General features: G+C 42.4%; 1 protein-coding gene across 1 annotated transcript in view; it reads left to right on the top strand.

Moving 5' to 3' along the window:
* Positions 1-22411, top strand: part of LOC122814497 (microfibril-associated glycoprotein 4-like) — a 68107-nt gene that overhangs the window by 32118 nt on the left and 13578 nt on the right. The window lies entirely within an intron of this gene.

Here is a 22411-nt window from a genome sequence, read left to right on the forward strand (position 1 = left end):
ATGTAATATATAATCATAAAAATCTACCAAAAACTTATGAAACAACTAAAATACAAATAACGATATTAATGCAGTAATCCAGTACATCATATCTAAATATAAATGAAAGCCTCAATCCTATTAGGTGAATAAAAACCAATACCCGGCAGATGCTCTTGCCAGACATGTACTTAGTCATGGATCTTTACATAGGTTCATAGGTAGGTACTAGGCTATCTGCCCAAAGGCATTTATACGCCTAGCCAGAATGTGTTGGTTTTCGCCGCCCCCTTAGATTAGTCCCTTGTGCCTCTGTCCAGCAGAGCCACTGAAGTGATCCCCGAGGTAAACTTTCTGTTTCCCATCCACTCGTCAAGGTTTCTTTTGAAGAGTGCTAGCGAGAAGCTCTGCTTAATGTAGATTGGAATCTTGTTCCAAAGCATGGGAAGCCCCTGGGACAGGAATCTATCCCTCCAGCACGTCCTATTTATTGTTGTGGTGAGGTTTAGATCCCTAGAGCGTGTGGCTCAGGAAGATAAGGTTTTCTTTAGGTGGAGCATGTCCATCAATTCTGGGTTGGACATGACCTTGTATGTCAGGCAGAGATCACCTGTGAGTAGTTATGCAACCGAGTACAGCTGGAGTTTCTTCAGTTGAGCTGCATAGGGCATCTGTTTGAGGCCAGTGATCCTCTTGGTGAGGTACTTCTGTGGTCTTTCCAGCTGTTGCAGGTGTTTTGTAAGCTACATCTCAAATGAGGCGTTGTACTCTATGATGGGTCTCATGAGTGATGAGTAGAGGGGCACAATGACCTTTTTTGATCTGGATGTGAACCCTTTTGTGATTAGGTGGGCCACGTAGAAGGATTTTCTAACCACTTTGGCAATGTTATTATCAAAGGTGATATTACTATCTACTTGGGTACCCAGATCACTTATTATGTTTTCTGTATTTAGGGGACTACCACCTATGTAGTAGTTTGAGGGTACTTTGTTTTTTCCAAAGGAGATGACTATGCACTTTTTGGCATTTAGCTTGAGGCCATGATTTTGACACCAGGTATCCATCTCAGTGAGACCCTTTTGGAGGATGTCTGTGTCAGCCGGAGAGTCAATTATAGTCCCTAGTTTGCAGTTGTCTGCAAACTTGGTCAGCCATAGTCCTCCTGTGCTTGCTTGTATCTCTGAGAAGTATATGCTGAACAGGGGGCGTCCTAGGACTGAGCCCTGGGGAACGCTACTTGTAACCGGTTTAGAGTCGGACCTAGCTCCCGCAACTCTCACCATGTGGGTTCTGTCCATGAGCCAGTTGGCAACCCATATTGTGATGTAGGTGTTTATGTTCAGGCTGGTGAGCTTGTCTATAATACCAGAATGGGGAATGGTGTCGAAGGCCTTAGCGAGGTCTAGGTAGGTTGAGTGTATCACCTTTCCCTCGTCTATAGCCTTGGTAATGGTAATCATATTGGGTGACTTCAACTACCCGAATATAGACTGGGAACATTACTCGAGCCCTAACTTTCTAGCCCAACGGTTCCTGGAGTTCATAAATTCAAATGCCATGGAACAGCTAGTCACTGTTCCCACGAGAGGAGAAAATATACTAGATCTCATTGTCACAAACATGGGGACAAAATGCTCCACACCGGAAGTATATCCCTCATTGGTGAGATCTGATCATAAACTAATCTCACTGGAAATCCACATCCCGCCCCCACCCCAAACAAAAAAGACCATAGTGAAGAACTTCTCTAAAGCAAACTTCACACTACTCAAGACTGGTGTGATATCCTTCAAGGCCCCTGAGCCAGTGGAAACCACAACCCAAGCTGCGGAAGCCCTTACAAATGCCTTCTATGAACACCTCCAGGACTGCATGGATCAGGCAATCCCAAATAAAACCAAGACTCTTTCCACAAAGGGCAAACGTCCAGTCTGGTGGACCCCAGCCATTAACAAACTTTACAATAAGAGGAGAAAGCTATTACATGATAGAACAAAATCCATAAAAGGGAAGTCACCTGATCATTATTAGTAAAAAATACGAGCACTCATAAAATCAACTAAGGCCAATTTTGAGAGAAAAATTGCCATGGATTCAAGGACAATCATAAGGCCTTTTCAGCTATGTTAGGAACCTGGGTGGAAACTCCCAGATATGCTCAGAATTAGTCCAAAATGATACAAAAATCACTGAACCCACAGACATTGCCAACATACTGGCAGACAGGTTCAGTGCAAACTTCACCCCCCTCCCCCCCCCCAAAGGAGAGATAACTATCCCAGCCGAGTGTAGCCTCCCGGAGATCTCAAATGCGCAGGTGAAAGCTGCTCTCTCTAAAGCTAAAAACACAGCATCAATGGGACCGGATGGTGTCCCCGGCTGTGTGCTACACGAGCTAAATGAGAAATTAAACCCGCACATAAGGCAGCTGTTTAATCTCAGCCTTACCACAGGATACATGCCCAAGGAGTGGCGTACAGCAACTGTGGTCCCACTCCACAAAGGCGACACCTCTATGGACCCTGGTAATTACCGCCCCATAAGCTTAACAAGTCTAGTCTGCAAAGCTATGGAGAGGATCATAATGGAGCTCATAAACAAAGATATAGTGGACTTGCAGACATTGGACCCGACCCAGTTTGGCTTTGTCAAGGGAAGATCATGCCTTTTGAACTTGGTCGACTTCTTCAAAACAGTCACCAAGGCCACTGATGAGGGAAAGGCAGTCCATACAGCATACCTTGACCTTGCAAAGGCTTTCGACACAATACCCCACTCGGGTATTGTAGAAAAACTTACCAGCTTAAATGTAAACCCATATGTCACAAGATGGGTTGCAAACTGGCTTAAGGACAGAACCCACAGGGTTAGAGTTGCTGGCGCTATGTCAGACTCCAAGCCAGTCACAAATGGTGTCCCACAGGGCTCGGTCCTTGGACACCTATTGTTTGGCATCTACTTCTCAGAAGTACAGGCCAACATGGGAGGACTTTGGCTGACAAGTTTGCAGACGACTGCAAACTGGGCGCCATAGTGGAAAGTGCATCGGACACGGATATCCTTCAGAAGGGACTCACGGAAACAGATAGCTGGTGCCAGAGCCATGGCCTGAAGTTAAATGCCAAAAAATGTATAGTCATACCCTTCGGGAAAAACAAGGTAACCCCAAGCTACCATATAGGTGGCAATCCACTAAGCACAGAAGAGGTTATCAGGGACCTGGAGACCCAGGTTGACAGTGGCCTTTCTTTTGACACTCACGTTGCTAAAGTGGTTAGAAAGACCTTCTACATTGCCCACCTGATCATGAAGGATTCACATCCAGAGCTAGTGAGGTCATTGCTCCCGTGTACTCTCCACTTATCAGACCAATGATCGAGTACAATGCCCCATTCGGGATGTATCTCACCCGACATCTGCAGCAATTGGAGAGACCCCAAAGTTCCTCACCAAAAGGATAAAGGGACTCCAAAATCTGTCATATGCTGCCAGATTGAAGAAACTCCAGCTCTATTCAGTCGCATACCGTCTGCTCAGAGGTGACATGTGCCTGACATACAAGGCCATGTCCAACCCGAATTAATGGACATGCTCCACCTCAAGAAATCCAAATCCACCAAAACCACTAGAGCAAGTGACTTAAACCTTAGCACGGATATAAATAGGACGTGCTGGAGGGATAGATTTATCACTCAGAGACTCCCTATGCTGTGGAATAAAATCCCGGTCCATGTGAGGCAGAGCACCTCGCTGACTCTGTTCAAGAGAAATCTAGACCTGTGGATGGGAGATCGTAGGTTTACCCTGGGAATCATCTCTGTGTCACTGCTGGACAGAGGCACAACAAACTAATGGGCACAGTATTTTTTCATATAAGGGGTGGCGTAAGCCACAAAAATTTGGGCTAGGCTTATAAATGCCTTAGGGCAGATAGCCTAGTATAAACCTATGAACCTATGAACCTATGAACCTATAACTGTCTCAAAGATGTCCACCAGGTTTAGGAGGCATGATCTGCCCTTAAGAAAGCCGAACTGGCTAGGGTCCAGTGTTTGGAAGTTCCCAATGTCTCTGTTAATGAGTTCCATGATGATGCACTCCATAGCCTTGCAGACCAAGCTAGTCAGGCTTATAGAGTGATTGTTCCCGGGGTCTGTTGTGACTCCACCTTTGTGGAGTGAAATAACCACTGCTGTGCACCACTCTATGAGTACGTAGCCTGTGGAGAGGCTGAGTTTGAACAGTCTGTTTAGGTGAGGGGTTAGTTCATCTTTGAGCTCGTGTAGGACGCAGCCTGGGACACCATCCGGTCCCATTGATGCTGTGTTTTTGGCTTTAGAGAGGGCTGTTTTAACCTGAGTGTCTGTGATTTCAGGGACTCTACATTCTTCTGGTATGGTTATGGGCTCTTTTGGGGGTGAGAGAGGGGTGAAGTTTGCACTGAACCTGTCTGCCAGGATGTTGGTGATATCGGTCGTTTCAGTGTATTTTGTGCCATTCTGCACCAACTCTGAACAGATCTGAGCATTGCCACTTAGATTCTTGACATAGCTAAAGAATGCCTTGTGGTTATCTTTGGAGTCCTTGGCAATGTTTCTTTCAAAGCTCGCCTTGGATGATTTCATGAGGGATCGTAGTTTCTTGCTGATACTGACCAGGGATGTCTTCCCTTCTTGGGATTTTACTCTTTTCTGTACTAGTTTCCTCCTTCTATTGTATAGCTTGTTTATGGTAGGAGTCCACCAGACTGGTTTCCTTTTCTTGGAGGAGTGAGTCTTGGTTTCGCTTGGGATGGCATGATCCACAGGAAAATAACTTTCTTGGGTGGCATAAGCCAGGGAACCTTGTTAGCTAGGCTTACGTAGGCCCTCGGGCTGATAGCCTAGTACCTACTTATGAACCTATGAACCATGCATTCCTGTAGGTGCCCGTAGAATGCATTAGTAAAATATTTTGCAGCTTGGACAGCATTATCCTTCAGCATGGGGGCTTTGAAACTTTCCACCTCGGTCTTAAGTAACGTGAAGTTTGCTTTTGAAAAGTTTTTCACAGTGGTTTCCTTGTCCGGGGTTGGGGGCAGAATGTGGATATCCAAAATGATTTGTTTATGGTCAGATCTAACCAGCAAGGAGTTGACCTCCGGTGTGGAACAGGGGTCGCCCATGTTGGTGATGACCAGGTCCAATATGTTGTCACCTCTGGTGGGAGTGTTGACCAGTTGAACCAGGGCGTTTGAGTTTATAAATTCTAGGAAATGTTGGGCAAGAGAGTTAGTACTTGAGTAGTTCTCCCAGTTAATGTTTGGGTAATTGAAATCACCCCATATTAGGGTGTTTGGTAGGACCTTTATGTTTTCCAGTGTTTCCAGAAATGTAGAATGGGGGTCCTGGGACATGGTGGGTGATCTGTAGCAAGCTACAATTTGAATTGCAGTTTTGCCTGTTGTTAGTTGCACGTGGATGATCTCTGAAGCATCGTGCTGTGCCACTAACCTGGAAGTGTGGGTATCCTTGATGAATATGTATACACCCCCGCCTTTTGTATTTCAGTTTGGGTTCTGTGGCTGAAATGTATGGTATGAGTTGTGGCCTGGTAGTGCTGGGGTGCTCTCTGGAGCCTTAAACCAGGTTTCTGTTACTGCACATATATTGATTTTCCTCATACTGAGGAGGTTTAGACTTCTGGCATTGAGTAGTATTACCCTCAGTTTTTTACTTGTGCTATTTACGGCGGTGGGTTTGTCTTTTGAGCCTTGCCTAAAAAAGGCACTATGGGGGTGGCCAGTATTCGAAAGCCTAAGGGTGACAGGTGCAAGCCGTCTCTAGTGAAGCAGTGTGGCTTGTCGAGCATGTCGTCCCAGGCAGACAGACACTGGATCCCCTTTGAATGACACCAGAAACTTAGCCAAGTGTTGAAATCGAGTTTCTGGTTTTAGCTATAGAACTCATTCATAGAAGCGTTAGACTAGACAACCTTAAAAATCTTACTGAGAAGATAGAGACTAAGTGGATTATTAGGATGCAGGCCGATAAGGCATATGGTTTGACTGACAAAGTTCCACTCAAACTTTTCTTGATAGCTAGGCCCTTGAAGCATTAGGCCTTTTTATTCCATTATTAAATCTTTATATTTTATAATATGATTGTGGTCCATGAGTGGTATATATTATTCTTTATTTGTTCAATAGCATTGAGGTTGTAGGTATACTTGGGTATGATATACTGTCATCTGCTGGTTGTTGTTGTGTCTTTTGGCTTTTCCCGGTTAGGGGTCGCCACAGCGGAACTCCGGTCCACTAATGACTGGCAGTAGATTTTTACGTGCTGAGTTGCCAGCCCTGACACACAACCTTCAACAAAGGTACACCCATTCACGCATGTCTCCACACAGAAGACACTCTACCTGAGAATCGAACAGGACAACGTCTTACTGTGAGGTGACAACTCTACCGCAGCCCCACCACCGTACTGTCATCTGCTGGTATTGGTTTTTATTCATTTAATAGGATTGAGGCTTTCATTTATATTTACCTACGATGTACTGCCATTTGCTGGATATTGGGTTTTATTCACCTAATAGGACTGAGGCTTTCATTTATATTTAGATACGAAGTAATGCCATCTGCTGGATATTGGGTTTTATTCACCTAATAGGAATGAGGCTTTCATTTATATTTAGATAAGATGTACTGCCATCTGCTGGATATAGGATTAGTTGCCTGAGCACTCACGATGAAAATGAACAGGAGTATTTGCTCCATTTATTTTCATTTTTATTTTTTAGGTTTTATTGTTCTATATAAATATCATTTGTATTTTAGTTGTTTCACATGTTTTTGAAAAATTGTTATGATGTATTACATCTTGTAGTTTCAAGAATCTGTAACTCCATTGAGTGGTGTTTTTTCATGATGAAAGATCCAATTTGCATATTTAAATCTTCTTCTTCTCTTTTGGCTTTTCCCGGTTAGGGGTCGCCACAGCGGAACTCCGGTCCACTAATGACTGGCAGTAGATTTTTACGTGCCGAGTTGCCGGCCCTGACACACAACCTTCAACAAAGGTACGCCCATTCACGCATGTCTCCACACAGAAGACACTGTAGCTGAGAATCGAACAGGACAACGTCTTACTGTGAGGTGACAACTCTACCGCAGCCCCACCACCGTACTGTCATCTGCTGGTATTGGTTTTTATTCACTTAATAGGATTGAGGCTTTCATTTATATTTACCTACGATGTACTGCCATTTGCTGGATATTGGGTTTTATTCACCTAATAGGACTGAGGCTTTCATTTATATTTAGATAAGATGTACTGCCATCTGCTGGATATAGGATTAGTTGCCTGAGCACTCACAATGATGAAAATGAACGGGAGTATTTGCTCCATTTATTTTCATTTTTATTTTTAGGTTTTATTGTTCTATATAAATATAATTTGTATTTTAGTTGTTTCACATGTTTTTGAAAAAATGTTATGATGTATTACTTCTTGTAGTTTCAAGAATCTGTAACTCCATTGAGTGGTGTTTTTTCGTGATGAAAGATCCAATTTGCATATTTAAATCTTCTTCTTCTCTTTCGGCTGTTCCTGTTAGGGGTCGCCACAGCTGATTATCTGTTTCCATTCCTTCCTATCCTCTGCATCTTGCCGTGTCACACCAACCACCTGCATGTCCTCTCTCACCACATCCATAAACCTTATCTTAGGCCTTCCTCTTTTCCTACCTGGTAACTCCATCCTTAGCATCCTTTTCCCAATATACCCAACATCCCTCCTCAGCGCATGTCCAAACCAACGCAATCTCACCCCTCTGACTTTGTCTTCAAAACGTCCAAACTGAGCTGACCCTCTAATATATTGATTCCTAACCTGTTCGTCCTTGTCACACCCAGTGCAAATCTTAACATCTTTAACTCTGCCACTTCCAGCTCTGACTCCTGTCTTTTTGTCAATGCCACCGTCTCCAACCCATACAACATAGCTGGTCTCACTACCCTCTTGCAGATCTTCCCTTTCACTCTTACTGGTACCTGTCTGTCACAAATCACTCCTGACACTCTTCTCCACCCATTCCACCCTGCCTGTACTCTTTTCATCACCACTCTTCCACACTCACCATTACTCTGAAACTTTGATCCCAAATATTTAAACTCATCCACATTTACCAACTCTACTCCCTGCATCCTCACCATTCCTCTATCCTCCTTCATTTACACACATATTCTGTCTTAGTCCTGTTGACCTTCATTCCTCTCCTCTCTAGAGCATATCTCCACCTCTCCAGGGTCTCCTCAACCTGGTCCCTACTCTCACTACAGATAACAATGTCATCTGCAAACATCATAGTCCATGGGGCTTCCTGTCTGATCTTGTCTATCAACCTGTCCATTACCATTGCAAATAAGACAGGGCTCAGAGCTGATCCTTGATGTAATCCCGCCTCCACCTTAAACGCATCTGTCACTCCTACTGCAGACCTCACCACTGTCACACTACCCTTGTACATATCCTGTACGACTCTTGCATACTTCTCTGCCACTCCTGACTTCCTCATACAATACCACAACTCCTCTCTAGGCACCCTGTCATATGCTTTCTCCAAGTCCACAAAGACACAATGCAACTCCTTCTGACCTTCTCTATATTTCTCCATCAACACTCTCAGAGCAAACATTGCATCTGTAGTGCCCTTTCCCGGCATGAAACCATACTGCTGATTGCTAATCATCACCTCCCTTCTTTATCTAGCTTCCACTACTTTTTTCCATAACTTCAAGCTGTGACTGATCAGTTTTATCCCTCTGTAGTTACTGCAGCTCTGCACATCACCCTTATTCTTAAAAATAGGTACCAAAACACGTTTTCTCCACTCCTCAGGCATCCTCTGACTTTCCAAGATTTCATTAAACAATCTGGTTAAAAACTCCACTGCCATTTCTCCTAAGCACCTGCATGCTTCCACTGGTATGTCATCTGGGCCAACAGCCTTTCCATTCTTCATCCTCTTCATAGCTATCCGTACTTCCTCCTTGCTAATCTGTTTCACTTCCTGATTCACTATCCCCACATCATTCAACCTTCTCTCTCTCTCATTCTTTTCATTCATCAGCCCCTCAAAATAATCTTTCCATCTGATCAACACACTCTCCTTGCTTGCGAGTACGTTTCCCTCACTATCCTTTATCACCTTTACCTGCTGCACATCTTTTTCAGCTTGGTCCCGTCTAGCCAATTGGTACAGGTCCTTTTCTCCCTCTTTAGTGTCCAACCTTTCATACAACTCTCCATATGCCTTATCCTCAGCCTTCGCCACCTCTCTCTTTGACATGCTCCTCATCTCCTTATACTCCTGTCTACTTTCTTCATCTCTCTGACAATCCCACTTCTTCTTCGCCAGCCTCTTCCTCTGTATACTCTCCTGTACTTCCTCATTCCACCACCAGGTCTCCTTGTCCTCCTTCCTCTGTTCAGATGTCACACCAAGCACCTTTCTAGCTGTCTCCCTTACCATCTCTGTTGTAGTTACCTAGCTATTCGGTAACTCTCCACTGCCCCCCAGTGCCTGTTTTAACTCTTCCCTGAACTCCACCTCACAATCACCCTTTTTCAACTGCCACCATTTGATCCTTGGCACTGTTCTCACACTTGTCCTCCTCTTCTTGATCACCTACAGACCACCATTCTATGCTGCCTAACTAAACTTTCCCCTATCACCACATCACAGTCTCCAATCTCCTTCAGACTAGCCCTCTTACACATGATATAATCCACATGTGTGCATCTTCCTCCACTCTTGTAAGTCACCCTATGCTCCCCCCTCTTCTTAAAATACATATTCACCACAGCCATGTCCATCCTTTTCGCAAAATCCACTACCATCTGACCTTCTGCATTCCTCTCCTTAACACCATACCTGCCCATCACTTCCTCATCTCCTCTGTTCCCTTCACCAACATGCCCATTGGAATCCGCTCCAATCACCAGTCTCTCACCCTTGAGTACACTCACCACCACTTCATCCAACTCACTCCAAAATTTTTCTTTCTCATCCATCGCACACCCAATTTCCAGCTTCATAAACATCATTCTATCCGACACTCTTTTCACCTCCAAAACACTCTTGGCATACTGTTCCTTCAGGATAACCCCTAACCCATTTCTCCTCCCATTCACACCATGATAGAACAATTTGAACCTGCCTCCTATACACCTGGCCTTACTCCCCTTCCATCTGGTCTCTTGCACACACAATATATCAACCTTCCTTCTCTCCATCATATCAGCTAGCTCTCTCCCTATACCAGTCATACTGCCAACATTCAAAGTTCCTACCCTCACTACTACACTCCTAACATTCCTCCTCTCTTTCTGCTTTCGGGCATGCCTTCCCCCTCTTTGAGACATATAATTGATCTAATTGATAATGAGTGCGATTTTCTGTATATAAAGGCTACTGTGGTTCTTCTTGATTAATTCTGATGAAACGTCCATAGTTTTGATGGAAAAGCACTCACTGATTTTATTGTTTTTGCTTTTAAAGTGTTTAGTGTGTGTTCTGGCACCGTATTGCTACCTCTATTTAAGTTTACATACTAAAAATGTTCCCTAACAGTTCCTCTGAATGTTGACCTTCCCCAAGCCTCTAATTGTGTCCTCATTTGCAGAACTATCTTTCTGAGAAATATTATACTTTTGAAGTTTTTACATTCTTTTGTAATATGCACCCCATTTTACATTCTTTTGTAATATGCACCCCATTTTACATTCTTTTGTAATATGCACCCCATTTTACATTCTTTTGTAATATGTGCCCCATTTTACATTCTTTTGTAATATGTGCCCCATTTTACATTCTTTTGTAATATGCACCCCATTTTACATTCTTTTGTAATATGCACCCCATTTTACATTCTTTTGTAATATGTGCCCCATTCTCCTCTAATAAGTCTACCTTATAGAGCATTATTCTTACTTTATTTACAGGACATTAATCCATAAATTTACCACTTAATGGGTATGAAGTCTGGCAGTTAGAAGAGCAACATTATTATTAAACGCAGACCATCTAAACCTAAAATTTCTAGATTTGCACGTACTACATGAAGTCCAGCCCTGGAATGACAGTTACAAGTTCAGCCTGAAAAAAATGACACTCCAGTCTAGCACAGATGGGAGTCTAACACACTCATAATTTGCCGAGTTTTTTTTTTCATTCCTATAGTAACGCCATTTCTTCTAGAACAGTCAGCACATTCTTTTAGAGCCTTGCATTCATTCTGCCAGAATGCTCCTTAAAGGACCAGTTCACAGTTAAAGACAAACATTCCTATAGTAATACCATCTCTTCTAGAACAGTCAGCACATTCTTTTACATCTCAGCACTCATTCTGCCAGAATGTGCCTTCAAGGACCAGTTCACAGTTAAAGACAGACTTTCCTATAGTAATGCCAACTCTTCTAGAACAGTCAGCACATTATTTTACATCCCAGCACTCATTCTGCCAGAATGTGCCTTCAAGGACCAGTTCACAGTTAAAGACAGACTTTCCTATAGTAATGCCATCTCTTCTAGAACTGTCAGCATGTTCTTTTACAGCCCTGCACTCATTCTGCCAGAATGTGCCTTCAAGGACCGGTTCACAGTTAAAGACAGACTTTCTTCACAGTTAAAGACAGACTTTCCTATAGTAATGCAATCTCTTCTAGAACTGCCAGCACGTTCTTTTACAGCCCTGCACTCATTCTGCCAGAATGTGCCTTCAAGGACCAGTTCACAGTTAAAGACAAACATTCATGGTTCATGTTCTAATAATAAGCATACTAAGCAATCGGATGATAAAATTAGGTTTAATTTAACTTATTCTAATGATATTAGTTCAGTCTGTGAGATAGTTAAGTGTAATTGGCCAATTGTATTAGATGAAAAATTAGAAATGGGGTTGGTCTTACTCCTTCTTTTGCATTTAGGAATGGATTATCCTTGAAACGTAGATTGTAGTACAGTAGGAGGAGGAAAGCACCTGTGTTATCAGATTGGTTGGGGACCTATTCTTGTCATCCTTACAAAGCATGTGCTTATATTTCAGAGAATATTTTTTTGTACACCCCATAACATGAATAAGTAATGGTATCAATTTTTATGTAGATTACAGAAGTAATAACTTGGTCGACCAAGCTACATATAAGAAATGCCCTTGCTTTTATGTTCGCATAACTAGTCGTAGACTTAAAGACAGTGTACTTGAACATTCAGGAAATATAAGAAGAGATATAACCACTAATGCTTTGACTAAATATGTTAAGCAGGTTAAAGGACACTCTTGAATTCAGGGTGTTATGTCTTATTAGTGAGAATATTAGAGGGGCTAGCATGATTGGGGGATTTAAAATGGATTAGAACTTTACAAGCTGATAATGGTTTTGGTATAAATGATAATGTTTCACTAAAACCTTTCTTCAAGTATCGTAAATTGGCACATCAATGAGTCCAAGTTGCCATTGAGACTTTCTCATTGATTTATTGGTTGTTAATTAGCTTGCGTATTTAAACATGGTTGGCTTTTAGATTTTTGTGGTCTGAAGAAGTGGGTTCGTTAATTAGCTTGCGTATTTAAACATGGTTGGCTTTTAGATTTTATTTAAACATGGTTGGCTTTTGAATTTTGTGGTCTGAAGAAGTGGGGGTTAGAATTAGCTTCATGTATTTAAACATGGTTGGCTTTTAGAATTTTGTGGTCTGAAGAAGTGGGTTCGTTAATTAGCTTGCGTATTTAAACATGGTTGGCTTTTAGAATTTTGTGGTCTGAAGAAGTGGGTTCGTTAAACATGGTTGGCTTTTAGAATTTTGTGGTCTGAAGTGGGTTCGTTAATTAGCTTGCGTATTTAAACATGGTTGGCTTTTAGAATTTTGTGGTCTGAAGAAGTGGGTTCGTTAATTAGCTTGCGTATTTAAACATGGCTGGCTTTTAGATTTTTGTGGCCTGAAGAAGTGGGTTCATTAATTAGCTTGCGTATTTAAACATGGCTGGCTTTTAGATTTTTGTGGTCTGAAGAAGTGGGTTCGAACACAAAAAGGCTTACCGTTATTTATTTTAATAAACGGTTGAAGCAACCAGCTTTGGTAGTTAGATTTTTATGTTAATTTTCTTTGTGTACTCATTGTCGGTACTGTAAACTACTACTACATTAACTTTTACTTTTTATTCACTTTTCATGGACTGTGCCTGAAAACGGTCTATCTAGTTCAGTGTTCTACCCTTGTCAACAAATGATAAACAGATAAATAAAAATGCTTATACGGCATTCAAGAGAATTACTGGTTGATTTCTAATGCAAATTTTTCATGCTTGCAACTAATGTGGAATATATGTAAACAAAGGCAAAAAAAAACCACAGAGCCATATTCAGCTCTCTGTTGTTATAAGAAAGGATTATAGAGCCTCTGCAAAACTAGAATAGCAAAAATCAAAAGAGGAATGGTGCACCTCTAAACAGTGACCATAAAAAAAAAGAAAGCTTGCATGTATAAACTGTTTATTTTTCTGTCATCTTATGCAAATAACAAAACTGTGCATCCACACTGAAGAGGTAATTTTGTCATTATGTAAGGGAAAGAAATTAGAGATTTGCTAGAGTGGATCCTTCAAAAAAATAGTCATCTAAATTGTTGTCATTAACCAGAATACCAGGATTTTTGCTGAATGGTATGCCTGAGTGAATGGTGACTATACCATCTCCTGACTGGTTTACCAGGACACATGGTCACTCTATTTTCTCCTTATTGGTGTGCCTTATACATAATCACAACAGACAGCTAAGGCATAAGCAAGTCACATGGCATGTTCTTCAAATTCTAGTTTCCTGTTCAAAAAATTATGGTTACCAACATAATATACAAACAAAACAAATGACTGCGTATCAAAATTACAAACATAAATTATACAAAATAATCAGAATAAAAAAATCATGCTTCTCAAAATAAGAGGGACATGTATTTTCCATTTTGTTCCAGGAACAATACTGGTATATTCCAAACTTGGACTGTCAGAATGTTGCAAAAAGAAAAGATTTTGTTCATAGGTGTTTACTAGGCTAATGGCCCTGGAGCCTTTACAAGCCTGGCCCATAGAAGTGCCCTGGCATCGTGCCACCTAATGTTAGTTCCCAGTGCCTCTATCAAGTACAGCCACTGCAATGATCCCCGGGGTGAACTTTCTGTCTCCCATTCACTTATCAAGATTTCTCTTGAAGAGGGCCAGTGAGGTGCTCTGCTTGCCGTGTATGGGAAGTCTATTCCATAGTATGGGCAGTGTCTGGGTTATGAACCTGTCTCTCCAGCACATTCTGTTGATTATGTTAATGAGGTTCAGGTCTCTGGAGTGTGTGGTGCAGAGAAATTTGGATTTCTTTAGATGTAGCATTTCTAACAGGGCTGGGTCAGACATGGCTTTGTAAGTCAAGCAGAGATTGCCTGTTAGATGATATGAGACAGAGAATAGCTGGAGTTTTTTTGAGTCTGTCCATGTCAGACATGTGTTTAAGGCCTAGGATCCTCTTTGTGAGGTACTTTTGTGGCCTTTCCAGCTGTTGCGTGTGTCCAGTGAGGTACATGCCAAATGAGGCATTATACTCGATGATTGGCCTAATGAGGGAAGAGTAGAGAGAGAGATGATGGCCTCTTTCTTCCTGGATGCAAAATCCTTGGTAATGAGATGTGCCACATAGAAGGACTTTCTGACCACAGTGGCAATGTGGTGGTCGAAGGAGAGGTTGCTGTCAAGCTGTGTTTCCAGATCTGTTATAATGCCTTGAGTGTTCAGTGGGTTCCCATCGATGTAGTAATTAGTGGGAACTGAGTTTTTCCCAAAGGGTATGCTGATTTGGGCATAAGGCCATGGTTTCGACACCAATCATTGGTCTCATTGAGGCCTTTCTGTAGGATGTGTACATTACTTGGGGAGTTAATAATAGCTCCCAGGTTGCAGTGGTCAGCCAGAGTACCTCCATTTTGACCTGGATTTCTAAGACGTAGATGCCAAACAGGAGAGGACCCAGGACCGATCCCTGTGGAAGTCCACTTGTGACTGGTCGACAGTCTGACTTGGAGTCTGCTATTTTGACACTGTGGGTTCTATCTGTCAGCCAATTTGTAACCCACCTAGTGATATGGGGGTTGATGCCTAGTTTGGTGAGTATGTCAATAATTCCTGAGTGGGGAATGGTATCAAAGGCCTTGGCCAAATCGAAGTAGGCTGTATGAACTGCCTTGCCCTCATCCACAGCTCTGGTGACTGACTCAAAGAAGTCAACCAGGTTGAGCAGGCATGATCTACCTTTCACAAAACCAAATTGCGTGGGATCTAGTGTTTGGAGATTCTCTATATCCTTGTTAATTAGGTCCATGATGATGTGCTCCATAGCCTTACATATCAGACTCATCAGGCTAATGGCAAGATAATTCCCAGGGTCTATAACCACTCCCCCTTCATGAAGAGGAATGACTGTAGCAGTGCGCCATTTGGTAGGGTCAAAGCCTGAGGTCAAGTTGTGATTGAAAAGGGCACACAGGTATGGTGCCAGCTGGGTCTATATTAGATCCACGAATGATCACAATGTCAAATCTGACATTGTCGACACATAACCGGTGAAACTGCTGAACATTGAAGAGGTAAACGGAAATCTCTGTAAGGGGAGATTTCCATTTACTTCAGTGTAGTGTGGTCTTGGAGTTGGAATATTTAAGTAGCGGGGGTGTGGGCAGTGCAGGGGGGCTTGTCCCCCTGCTTAAAGCAAGGAGTTCTGTTTTTTGACTTTTTTAAATGTTTTTATTAGGTATTTGATGTTACTGGACTTCGACAATATGGCGTCAATCATATCATATTCGAAGTTCAGTAATGTCGAGTATCTAATCTAGACCTGTGCCAGCTCACTTTGTAGTTCATGTAGAACACATCCAGGGATATTGTCAGATCCCATGAAAGCTGCATTCTTGGCCTAGGACAGTGCAGCTTTAACCTGTGCTGCAGTAATGCTGGGTGCCTGGCATTCCTCCGGTACTGTGATTAATCCTTGGGGGGGGGGGGGTAATGTTGGCACTGAATCTATTGGCCAATATGTTGGCTCAGTATAGGAGTTACCACTGTGCAGTAACTCAGAGCAAACCTGGGTATTGCCATGGAGATTCTTGATATAACTATAGAAGGCTTTGTGGTTTTTAGTGTCTGCACAATTTTGCCTTCATAGCTGGCTTTAGAGGTTTTGATGAGGGATCTCAACTTTTTGTTGAGGTTAATAAGGGAGTTCTTTCAGTCTTGGGACTTTTTCTGCAACAGTTTTTTTCCTTCTGTTGTAGAGTTTATTAGTAGCAGGGGACGATCAGATTGGCTTCCTTTTTTTTTTTTTTTTTTTTTTTTTGGAGGAGAGTATCTTGGTTCTGTTGGGTATGGCTAGTTCCATGCATTTATGTATGTGTTCGAACAGTGCATTGGTGTATGATTCAACAGTTACGCATCTATTTTCCATTGACATGGGTTCCATGAAGTTTGCTACCTCTGTTTTTAGGAGTCAGCTTTGCAGAAGTTTTTCATGGTGGTTACCTTTGCAGGGGGTGACGGTGAGATGTGGATTTCCATGTTGATTAGTTTGTGGACGGATCTAACCAGGGAGGAACTGACTGGTGTAGAGCAATGGTTGCCCATGTTAGTAGTAACCAGTGCAAGGATGCTGCTTCCTCTAGTGAGGATAAAAATGAGCTGGTCCAGGGCATTGGAATTCCTGAATTCCAGGAAGCATTGTGCCAGTGTATTGGTGCATGAGTAGTTTTCTCAATTGATGGAGGGGTAGTTAAAGTCAGCTAGTATGAGAGTGTTGGGTTGGACCCTAATAGCTTCCAGGGTGCTTAGGAACGTGGAGTGAGAGTCTTGGGACATGGTTGGGGAGCTGTAGCAGGCTACAACCTAAATCACTGTCTTACCCAATGTTAGTTGTAACTGAAGTACCTCAGATGCGTTATACTGGGCTACTAGTCTGGAGATTTTCATATCCTTTATGAATATGGAGACACCACTACCTTTAGAACTTTGGTCCATGTTCTGGGGCTGAAAGGTGTGGAATGAGTTATTGCCTGGTAGCGCAGGGGTGCTTTCTGCTGCTTTAAACCAGGTCTCCATTACAGCACAAATGTCGATGTTCTCCATTTGGAGGAGTGCTTTGAGCAAATGCATCTTGAGATTTAGACTTCTAGCATTGAGCAGTATGACCCTCAGATTGCATTTATTTATAGCTGTTATGGTGGTAATTTGGTCTTTGGAACATCATCTAAAAAAGGCACTATGGGGTGGTAAGAGCCTTAGGCAGTATCCAGAAACCCAGGGGTGACAGATGCAGGCCATCTCTGGCAAAGCATCAAGGTCTGTCAATCATGTTATCCCAAGCAGACAGCTACTGGATCCCCTTAGAATGACACCAGAAACTTAGCCAATTGTTGAAGTCAATCATTTTCTGCTTGTACTGTGGTATCATTCTGGGCAACAGTAGGATGCTGCTCAGGGCTAGGGTCATACCTTCCTGGGCCTCATAATCCGAGAGCTCCTCCATGTCTCTTTTCATGTAGTCCAGGGGGGTGCATCTCAGGTCTTTCACAACCACATGGACAGTGACAGAGTCATACTTGTATTTGTTGTGGAGTGAACCGAGTGTGTGTGTTATGTGTCAGATCCTGGCACCTGATAGACAGCTGACTGTTACCTTCTCCTTATTCAACCTAGTGAGTGGAACATCAGTGTGCCTCACTATCGAGTCACCTATGATTAGTGCATTGGACAAGCTGTTTTGCCTTAGGGGCTTAGGTTGAGGGGCACGCTGTGTAGGTGAGCTATGTGTCTTGTGATTTGTGCTGTGTTGTGGTGGTCAAGTGCATTTTTGCCTTGGAGGTCTCTGCTGTTTGGGTAGATTTCTATTGACAGCCTCCAGCGAAGGTAGGTGTGTGGTTTGTGTTTTTATGTGAGAGCTGTGATGGTGGGTGTTCTGGAGGGCTATGTGTTGCATGTGATGTGGTGCAGGTGTTGACCTTCTCCTCTTGACCAGCTATTCTGGTCCTGGCTTGAGAGTGCATGGCTTTCAATTTGGATATATAGGTGCATCTCTCACAAGTTTGAGTGTTGGGAAGAAAGAGGAGAGGGTTGTCTGTGTACATGAGGCAGTTGCTACACTGCCTGAGAATGCCCAAGTTCACCAGGTTAATAAGAGAAAGCACAGGGAACTGACCTTTAAACATGCCAGGAGGGATGGTCATTATTACTAAGTACTGGAGCTGCTTCCTTATATATTCCTTTTACAAGAAAAATGTCAATCAAGATGTCCTAGTCTGTACAGAGCACTGCCAAGCACTTGAGGGGTAAGTAATACGTAGATCCTGAAAATTTAAGGATGAAGTATTTAGGCAGATATTCTGAAGTTAGGAAGAAATCAAGCAGCACTTACTGCAAATAAAGAATTAGCTTGTCAAGAATGATGAAAAGATGGGAGTCGCATGAAGGGTTACTGCGTGGCTACTACTAATGCTGGTCTCAGCACAGCTTCACTCTGTTGGGATACATTGCTCCTTTGCTTCTTCGCTCACCAGAAGCAAAATGTTAGCATCAATCCCAAGAAGAGAAGCAGGCCACGGCCTGTTTGGTGATCCACAGTCTTGTCGCAGATGATGCATTGGTTGGCAGGCTTGTAGCCTTTTTCTGGTAGATGCCTCAAATAGCAACCAGACGAATCAGGTACGTTAAGCACAGACACTCACTCTCCAACCAGAAAGAGTCAGGAAACTATGCACTCTGCCCCTACTCTCACCAGGAACAGAATATAAGCACAAATTTCAAGCTGTCACCTATAAAACAGTTGTTAAGCTTTCTGGTGATCAGCCGTCTCCATGAAATAATGTAACTGCACTCCTTCTCTCACCAGGAGAAAACAGAAGCACTAATCCCAAGATGACTACTGAGAGGCAGAATGTGGGCTCTCCAATAACTGGTGGTCTTGCAATAGATGCTTAAAGGTAATATGAAAAAAAAAAAAACGGTTTATCCTAAACACTGCAGTGTGCACTTGAGTTAGATGTGAAAGTAGGTAACTTAAGTTTTACCGGTCTAAACAGTTAAGTTTTAGTGGAGAGTCACTATTGCAGAATTTAATGTTTTAGGCCAGATCACTCATTCACTGAAATCTATGTTACTGCTTATATTTATTACTTACAACAATTTTAGATTGCTTTATTGAAAGTTATATGCCTAAAATCTGTTTTAATTTTGTCTATAAGTAAATGCATTAGAAAATTATTAAGAAATCACAGAAATAATTTGAACTTCCACTTAATATTGTAGGGATAATTACAGTTTCAGCTGTCTCCCATTTTTCTACATGGGATCAGGCTATCATGTTAAATGTTGCCATCTCTCTTGATTCAGTGCCATACTCCTCATGGCTGACTGTTGCAGATCTTCTCTCCCTCAATCCAAGCACCTCTTCGTGGATGTCATTTCCACTTACCTTCTTTCTGTCTGTGCACGTGTCCAAACCACCTTAATCGGTTCTCTTTGATCTTTTCTGTAATTAGAGCTACTTTTGCTTCTGTTCTTATGACGTTATTTCTTCATCTGTCCCACAGTGTGCATCCTACCACCTTTGTCAGGAACTTCATTTCCATCACTTCTAGTTTCCTCATCTGCTCTGCCTTTACTGCCCAGGTTTCTGTACCATACAGTAGTACCGATTGCACCACTGTCTTGTACACCTTACTTTTCAGCTTCTTTGGCATTCTTCTGTCATATACTACATCTGATACTCTGTGCCAGTTGGCTTCAGCCCCTCTGATTCTAGCTTAGACTTCATCATTCAGACATCCATTCTCCTCAAACACCCCTCCCAGATACTCGAAACTATTAACCTTTTCCACTATCTTCCCTTCTATCTCAATTCTCAGCTTCTGATTTCCCCAATTTGCCATTACCACTGTCTTATATGTGCTTACTTTCATCCCATGTGCCTTCAGTTTTGCATTCCATTCCCTTATCCTTTACTGAAGTTCTTGCTCAGTCTGTCTGTAATGCCACATCATCTGCATACAGCAGCTTTGTTGAGTTGCCCCCCTCCAATGTTTGTTAATATAGTCCAGTACCAGTAAGAACAGTGGGCTCAGAGCTGAACCCTGGTGCGCACCCACTGCCACTGGGAAACCCTCTGAGACTGAACACTATTCATACTTGAGTCATTGGATCCTTGTACATAGTCTGCACTAATTCTACCAATGTTTCTGGGACTTCAAACCACAGCAGTACTGCCCAAGTCAGCTTTCTTGGGACATTGTCATATGCTTTCTCCAAGTCTAGGAATGCCCAGTTGGACTCTTTCTTCATCTCTAGCTTCTTCTCAACTGTCTGTCTCACTGCAAACATCAGGTCAGTTTTGCTGCATCCTGATCTGAATCTGAACTGCTCATCTCCCATCTTACATTCTACTACTCTGCATATCCATATATCAATCACCCTCTCAAGAACTTTCATGCAATATGGTAGGCGTTTGATGCCTCTGTACTCCCCACATTTGTGGATTTCCCCTTTGTTCTTGTTCACTGGCATGAATATGCTTATTTTACAGTCATCTGGGATACACCTTTCTCTCCACACTGCTGTGAATACCCTCAGGAGTCATTTCTCCCCTATCTCACCTAGCATCTTTATCATATCTACTGTGACCTCATCTGAGCCTGCTGCTTTCTCCAACTTCATTTTCCTTAGTGCTGTTCTTATTTCTTCTAAGGTGGGCTCCTCCTCTTCTCTCATCGTAGGCTGTTTCGGGAGCAGTACAGCTTCTCTGGGGTTTTCTTCATTCAGAAGCTGCTGTAAATATTCCTTCTATCTGCCTTCTTTGATGTCCTGTGGACTGGTGATCAGGTTGTTGTAAGCTGGTAGATTGCCTCCAATGCCCTGTTCTTTCCCATTGCAACTCCTTTCTTAGCTTTGTTAGCTAACCAGTATTCCTTCCTAGTTAGATCAGTCTTTTCTATCTCCCACTTTTTCCTACACTCCATCTTTCTTTTGATGACTTTCTGGACTTCTGCATTCCACCACCAGATTTCCTTATGTACCTTATTTCTATACCTACCTAGGCCACATATCTTTTCTGTAGTCCTAACACATGCTGTTTTGAGGTGCTGCCATTCTGCTTCAACACTACCTATTTCTTTGTCTTCTTTGGGGTGCTAGAGTTCTAAGTTATTCTTTGTACTGTTCTACTTTCTCTTCTGACAACTTCTAGGTCTTCAGTCTGGTCTCTGTTGACCTTAGAGCCTTCTGTGACCATTGCTTGCAGCTGACTGTGGCAACCAGTGGTTTATACTGTTGGCCGACTGTCTCGCTGGGGATGACTTTGCAATCACTGTTTCTGCACCAGTGCCCTTTCCTTACTAGGAGGAAGTCTACCCGAGTTGCATGTTGGCCACTCGTATGTGACCTTGTGACTGCCTCTCTTTCAAAACCATTTGTTGGCTACTAGCAAGCCATTTTCTAGACAGAAGTCCAAAACAGCCTTTCCTTCTTTATTCCTGTTGCCCCACCCATGCAGACCCAGGCAGTCCTCATATCCTGTTCTGTCTGTCCCAATATGTGCATTCAAGTCACCATGATTTAGAACGGTAAATCAGTGTCCCTGTAAATAAGTGTGTAAAACAACACAAGTGAGTGTGCTTGACATACTTCTCAAGAGTATTTCATCATGAAGAATTTTTCTTGTTTTGAGTCTTTAAAAAACAATGTTCCATGTTGACAGGGTCTGATTTACATTCAATGCTAAGAAATGAAGGCTATCATACTAAATCATATTAATTCAACAAAAACATTCTAGAAGCATAAAGTAAAACATTTTAGCCATGGTCTGAGCTTCCCAGCCAAAGTTGTTAGCAAGCTCTTAGTAAGTGTTCCACATTTTACCCATTTGCACCACATTATGAGTGTTCTACATCTTGGAGATGGAAGTCAGAGAGCTCTGATGCTTGCAACACTATTTTGGAACACATGTCCTCTTCAAAGGCCCTGCATATCGACGTCCTCTTCAAATGTGATACTTTTATATGGAAGAGGGTGACAATGCGCCAAAAATTTATGCAAACCAGCTAATACACATATCATAAAAGTGTGAGTAACATAAATTAAGCATAGAAGAATAGCTTGGTAGATATATTATTAAACTGAACAAAATATATCTTACCATCCCAGTTACAATTGTGACAATGAAAACCAACGAGGTGTGCAACAATATAAAATAAACCCAGATGATGAGAGCAGTCCAACAAATCCACCAAGGCTCGGACACCAGGAAAATCTTTCGTTTTATTTTAAACACTGAATAAATACTCCAACAATAATACGGACTCCACAAAG

The sequence above is a fragment of the Protopterus annectens genome, chromosome 10.part0, assembly GCF_019279795.1.
Source record: "Protopterus annectens isolate FY-2018-M chromosome 10.part0, PAN1.0, whole genome shotgun sequence".
NCBI lineage: Eukaryota > Metazoa > Chordata > Ceratodontiformes > Protopteridae > Protopterus > Protopterus annectens.